Source organism: Chrysochloris asiatica, unplaced genomic scaffold (genome assembly GCF_000296735.1).
Source record: "Chrysochloris asiatica unplaced genomic scaffold, ChrAsi1.0 scaffold00178, whole genome shotgun sequence".
NCBI classification, from domain to species: Eukaryota; Metazoa; Chordata; class Mammalia; order Afrosoricida; family Chrysochloridae; genus Chrysochloris; species Chrysochloris asiatica.
Window position 1 is genome coordinate 5,243,004 of NW_006408696.1, and position 7,324 is coordinate 5,250,327.

Sequence of the window (7,324 nt, forward strand, 5' to 3'; positions counted from 1 at the left end):
ATATAGATATATATAGATGTATGTTTGGTTGCTACTGAAAGATTCACAGTTTGAGTTCACCCAGAGCCACCTCAGAAGAAAGCCCTGGCAACCTACTTCCCAGCCCCCAGCCATGGGAAACCCTATGAAATACACAGTTCTACTTGGTCATATATGATGTCACACGGCTTGGAATCAACAACAGCTAATGCATTGTACGCTATATTTTCAGGTGCCCCATTCAATAGCACTTCTTTCAATCAATTTTTTTTTCTATTGGGACTTTACACACCGTTTTGATGCACATGTATGTTGGAACAGATGCAGGGATTGATGTTTGAACAGTGTGCACCTATACCATTTAGCCAGACTGAGTTAGGTTTGGCTGCAGTTACATACAACCCCAAGTCTTGGCAACTTGAACAGAGATCTGTCCAAGTGAGCTACTGGATCGCTAGGTCTCAGGCCTATGGCTCAGCCACTCCAGACTGTCGGCAATCACCAGGGCACAGGGAAACAAGAATGCATGGACGTTCACACGCTGACTCAAAAGATTCCACTCTGGAGTGACACATTCCATTTGGGCTCAGAGAAAATCGCATGGCCACATCTAATCTCAAGAGGGTGAAAAAGTGCAATTTTCCCTTTGCCCAAGGGATGATCTGGTAAAATCTGGTGGCAAGTGCTAGCTGACAAACCTGCTATACTGTCCCCAGGATAGCAGAGACCCATTTGTCATTGTCATGCCTAGAGGTAGGTAGATAACTAACCATATATTAAATCCTGCAAATGTAAGTGCAGGTCCCATGATAGTGGGGAGGGAGTGGTTAAACCACATGCCCATCAACTCTTCCTTGTACAGCAGGATCATATGTAAAAGCATTTCACAGAAAGTATCGTGGCTGCATTTTCATACACAATGGGGAGACTGTTTACAGCTCAGATGCTGAGGCAGAATAACTAATCCTTCTCACGCAAACACAATAACCAGTCTCCCTGAGGTCCATATGAGAATATGAATTCCTCAGGTAAGGCTACTGCTAAAAGGTACAGGGGGGAGGGGAGAGTAAGGGAGAGGAAAGGAGTAATGCTTAGGGTTTTTTGTCAACTTGACTAGGCCAGGATTCCCAGAAGGTTGGCAGTTGAGATATGGTTATCTCCATGGCGATGAAGCCTGATACAGGCATAGTTAACTCTGTGATGAGTGGCTATGAGCAGCCAATCAAATAAAGGAAGGCTTCTTGGGAGGGTGGCTTGATCCCAATATAATGGACACGCGAGAAGAGCTCTCTCTCTCTCTCTCTCTCTCTCTCTCTCTTTTACTTCTTCTGGGAACCTGAGACTCTACAATTATAATCCATTTCCTTGATAATAAACTTCTCTTTATATATATATTTTTCATTGATTTTGCTTCTCTAGAAAACCCGGCCTAAGACAGAAGGGGAGAATGAGAATGAGGTGTAAGACTACCTAGAATATATTGGAAACAAACAGCACGGCACAGTCCATAGAAATAAAACAGCACTTTGAGTAAACTAAGAAGCAAAGCTTAAGGCTGTAAAATCACACCAAGACATGCACATTCCAACTAAAACAAGCAGGAACCACTGGCGATCTTTTATCCAGACCAGGATAATTCTTTTACTCACTTTGATGAATTCTCATCACTTCCCACCACTCGTCTGTGAGTTTGTTGTAATGTGGTGACTTGTGTGTTGCTGGAAGCTATGTCCATGGTATTTTCAATACCAGCAGGGTCACCAGTGAGGAACAGGTTTCAACTAGGCTTCCAAACTAAGACAGACTAGGAAGAAGAAGAGGTAGTGGATAGTCACTAGAAACCTTATGAATAGCAGTGAAACACTGTCAAAGAGCACCAGAATATTGAATATTTGCACATGATGAAGAGTACCAGAATATTGTCAGATATGCTTTTGTTGTTATGTACCATTGAGTCAGTTCTGACTCTTAGAGACCCTGTATAGGGTTTCTGAGGAGCAGCTGGTGGGTTTGAACTTCCAACCTTGTAATTCACAATCCAGTGCTGCTCCCACAGCACCACATCAGGAATCCATTTTCAGATATAGTGCAAAATAATGAGTCCCTCAGGTTGGAAGGCACTTAAAATATATTACTTAATGTAATTCAGTATGGGTTGCCTCCTCAAAGTAGAGTTGACCATGATGATGCAAAAGGAGTAAAGCTTTGGGATGTTTATGTGCGGATGGAGCACAACTCAAAATGAGGAAAAAACTGATGTAAACATCCATCAGTAATCAGAAGAAGGAATGTACAAAGTATGAATCTAGTAAAATTGAAAGTTGTCAAAAATGCAATGGAATACATAAAGATCAATATCCTAAAGATTAGTGAACTAAAATGGAGGAGAATTGGCCATTTTGAATTTGACAATCACATGATTCCAGGAATGACAAATTGAAGAGGAATGGCATCACATTCATCAACAAAAAGAAAATTTCAAGATCTATCTTGAAGTATAATGCTGTCTGTGATAGGATAATATGCATATGCCTACAAGGAAGACCAGTTAATGCCACTGTTATTCAAAATTACAAACCAAATACTAAAGCCAGTGATAATGAAATTGAAGAATTCTACCAACTTCTTCAGTCTGAAATTGAACAAACATGCAATTGTTGTTGTTGTTGTTAAGTGCCGTCGAGTCAGTTCCGACCCATAGCGACCCTGTACAGGGTTTCTGAGGGTGTAAATCTTTACGGGAGTAGAAAGCCTCATCTTTCTCCCGTGGAGCAGCTGGTAGTTTCAAACCGCTGATCTTAAGGTTTGCAGCCCGATTCGTAACCACTACGCTACCAGAGCTCCTTGCAATTACTATGTATTAATAATTGCTAGTGATTGCAATGCAAACGGTAGGGGAAAAAGAAAGGATTGTTTTTGCTGTTATGTGCCGCGGAGTCGGTTCCGACTTATAGTGACCCTGTACAGGGTTTCCAACGCTGTAAATCTTTACGGGAGCAGAAAGCCTCATCTTTCTCCTGTGGAACAGCTGGTAGTTTCGAACTGCTGACTGTGAGATTAGCAGCTGGACTCATAACCACTACACTAACCAGCGATTGCAATGCAAAAGTTAGGGAAAAAGGAAAGGATTAGTAGATGTAAAATATGGCCTTGGTGATAGAAACAATGCTGGAGGTCACATGATAGACTTTTGCAAGACCAATAATTTATGCACTGCACAGACCTTTTTGAAACAATATAAAACACTACTAAACACATAGACCTCACTCGATAAAATACACAGAAATCAAAGTGACTATATTTGTGGGAAGAGACAGTGGAAAAGTTCCATACCATCAGCCAAAACAAGGACAGGGGTAGAATGAGGACTAGATTATCAACTGCACATATACAAGTTCAGGCTGAAGCTGAGGAAAATTAAAACAAGCTTATAAGAGTCAAATTTGACGTTGAACATACCCCACCAGAATTTAGAGATCATCTCAAGAGCAGGTTTCATGCATTAGAAACTTATGACTGAAAACCAGGAGAATTGTGGGATGACATCAACAACATCACACAGAAAGAAAGCAAAAGGTCATTAAGAAGAAAAGAAAGAAGGAAATGACCAAAAGGTATGTTAGAAGAGACTCTGAAACTTGCTCTCCAGTATAAAGATACTAAAGTAAATGGAAAAAACGAGGAGATAAAAGAGCTGGACAGAAAATTTCAAAGGGCAGCTTGAGAAGACAAGTTTTATAATGTCCAAAGATCTGGAGTTAGAAAACCAAAAGGGAAGAACACACTCAGCATTTCTCAAGGTGAAAGAACTGAAGAAAACATTCAAGCCTTGAATTGAAATATTGAGAGATTCTGCTGAATCCTGGTATGGTGCTGCAGGTTAATGCGCTGGACTTCAAAGTCAGTTTGAACCCCCAAATCAGTAGTTCAAGTTCACCAGCCGCCGCTCGAAAACCCTATACAGGATTTCTATGAGTTGGAACCAATTCGATGGCATTTAACAGCAACAACAATGGGAAAAAGATTGAATAATGCAAAAAGCATCAAAATAAGATGTAAGGAATGCACAGAGTCACTGTACCAAAAAAAAATAAAAAAGGTCGATGTTCCGCCATTTCAAGAGGTAACATACAACCAAGAGTCAATGGTACTGAAGTAAGAAGTCCAAGGTGCACTGAAGGCACTGGCAAAGAACAAGGCTCCAGGAATTGACAGAATACAAAGTGAAATCTTCCAACAAACATGAAACACTAAAGGTACTCATTCATCTATTCCAAGAAATTGGAACTGATTGGAACTGACCAACTGATTGGAAGAGAGCCATATTTGTGTCTTTGTCAAAGAGAGGAGACACAACAGAATGTGGAAATCCTCAGACAATTTAAATAGTATGACCTATGAGTAAAATTCTGCTCAAGATAATTCAAATGACATTGACGGGTTCAAGCCAGATTCAGACATGGCTGTGGAATGAGGAATATCATTGCTGGTGTCATATGGATCCTGGCTGAAAGCAGAGAACACCAGAAATATGTTTACCTGTGCTTTATTGACTATGCAAAGGCTTTCAACTGTGTGGATCATGACAAGCTATGGACAACGTTGTGAAGAATGGGTATTCCAGAACACTTAATTGTGCTCATGAGAAACCTGTACATAGACCAAGAGATAGTTATTCATCAGAACAAGGGGACAGACAGTGAATGGTTTAAAATCAAGAAAGGTGTGTGCCAGGGTTGTATTTTTTCACCATACTTATTCAGTCTGTATGCTGAGCAAATAATCTGAGAAGATGGATTATATTTTGAAGAATGTGACTTCAGGATTACAAGGAGACTCATTAACAACCTGCGATGTGATATGCAGATTATACAACCTTGATTGCTTAAAGCATAGAGGACTTAAAATGCTTACTGATAAAAATAAAAGACCTCAGTCTTCAGTATGGGTTGCACCTCAATGTAATTAAACCAAAAATCCTCACCACTGGACCAATAAATAACATCATGATAAAAGGAGAAATGATTGAAGTTGTCATAGACTTCATTTTGCTTGGATTCACTATTAAAACTCATGGAAGCAACAGTCAAAAATCAGATGATGTATTTCATAAGGCAAATCTGCTGCACAAGGCCTCTTGAAAGTGTTCAAGAGCAAAGAGATCAGTTTGAGGACTAAGGTGCACCTGACCCAACCCCTGATGTTTTCAATAACCTGATATGCATATAAAAGTTGGATAGTGAATAAGGAAGACCTTAGAAGAATTGGTGCATTTGAGCTATGGTGTTGGAGAACACTATTAAAAGTACACAGACTGCCAGAAGAACAAAGAAATCTATGTTGGCAGAAGTGCAGCCAGAATGTTCCTTGCAAGTCCGGATGATGAGACTTCATGTCTCATACTCTGGACATATTATCATGAGGGACCAGTCTCTGGTGAAGGACATCATGCAGGTAAAGTGGAGGGAGGGTCTGTGAAAAAGAGAGAGACCCCTTTCAAGATGGGTCTTGGGCAGTGGTTAACAGCAATGGGCTCAAGTGTAGCATTGATTGTGAGGATGGCACTGACCGGGCGGTGTTTCGTTCTGTTGTGCATAGGTTTGCTATGAGTCAGAACCAACTGGGCAGCTCCTAACAACAACAGTAACCTTAGCAAAGATAGGAATCCTCGTGGTGCCATGCTTAAGTACTTTGTTGCTAAATGAAAAAAGTTTGATAGTTCAAACCAAACTGCAGCTATGCAGGAGAAAGATGTGGCTGTTCCGTGCTTCCATAAAGATGACAGCCTTGAAAACCCTGTAGAGTTCTTCTCCTCTGTTCTGTAAAGTCCGTATGAGTCAGAACTGACTCCACAGGAACTGGTTTGTTTTGTTCCTGTGGTTCCTTAGCAAGAACTGGAGGTTATGATCAAGTGTTGAGATGCTGTATTATTCCATATCGCCGCTTCCGTAAGACCCAGACTAATAGCTAGTACTGTTTTCCCTGTATGATCCACCCCAGTGACCACAGCTGAAGAGACTGGGTTAGTCATTTGATCCAAGATGAATTAGTCCATAGTCTGGGATGAGCCAATAACATTTGTTTTTCATGGATCTAAAGTAAAAGAGGAGCTGTAGCTGCATAATGGATTACATACGAGCTGGGCTGCTAACTGCAAGATCTGTTGTTCAGATCTCCACAGGGGAAAGATGAGGCTTTCTGCTCCCATAAAGATTACATCCTCAGAAACCCTATACAGGGGTCACTGTGAGTCAGAACTGACTCAGTGGCACATGATCATCACCACCAAAGTAAAAGAGAAAAATATATAGGACAATTATTCTGCAATTTATTTTCATTCATGCAACTAATTCTCACTGCGTTACTTGGGGACAGTTTTCATTCCCTTGTGGCCTGGTTCTCCTTGATTTTCTATCTCTGGTAGATGGGCAAGAGTCTGGTTGCACCAATTCCATGGTTCCCATGCCACTGCTTGGTCTTTAGTGTTCCCAATGAATTATTCTGTCATTTTAAAGAAATGAAAATTTTAAAATAAAGCTCTTTCTCCAGGTACCATTGTGTGAGGACTTGGGGAAAGACCTCCCCTCATAATTCAGTAGTGGGATCCATCCATTCCCAACCTCCTTGCAGAATTCTGCTCGCACTAGGTTTGCCGATGCCCGGAAATTCTGTATTTCAAGTACATGAAAGAAAGGTTGGGTTCACATCACCATTCCTGTCACAAAACACAGGCAAATGCAACTCTTGGCAGATGCTTTGGGCATGTGAGAAATCCTGAGACAGACGCTAAATGTAGCTTGTGCAGAATACACTAGAGTGAGCCCCTCCTGCAATTGTCAGGAGCTCACACCCCAGATTTTCTGGGGGAGTTCCAACTTAAAATAGTCTGTCTCGCTGTCCCCGCAGGCATTCAGTCGTGGCAGATCTCATGGCCCAGTTTTTGGTGCAGGAAGTACCGTCGCAGGAAAGATAATTGTGCTCACAAATGTATGTTTCGGAGGGTCGCAGTCCAGCTAGAATTTGGTTCCTTTCACACGAAGGACATGCATACTGAGTGCTGGGGTGGCGCTGTGGGATCAGCACTCAACTGCTAACCACAAGGTCAGCAGTTCAAACCCACCAACTGCTCCTCAGAAACCCTGTACAGGGTTGCTGTGAGTCAGAACTGACTCAATGGCACTTAACAACAATAGCTATAACAGAAAGGCAGGCAAGAAAGAAAGAAAGCAGTGAAGGAGGTAAGATAAGTGAGGCAAGGCCACACCTCTGGTTTTCAGTCTCCACACCACCCTGCCCTGACTGTTCCATAGGATTCTTCCTCAACGTGCGAGCCAGGTGCACCGGA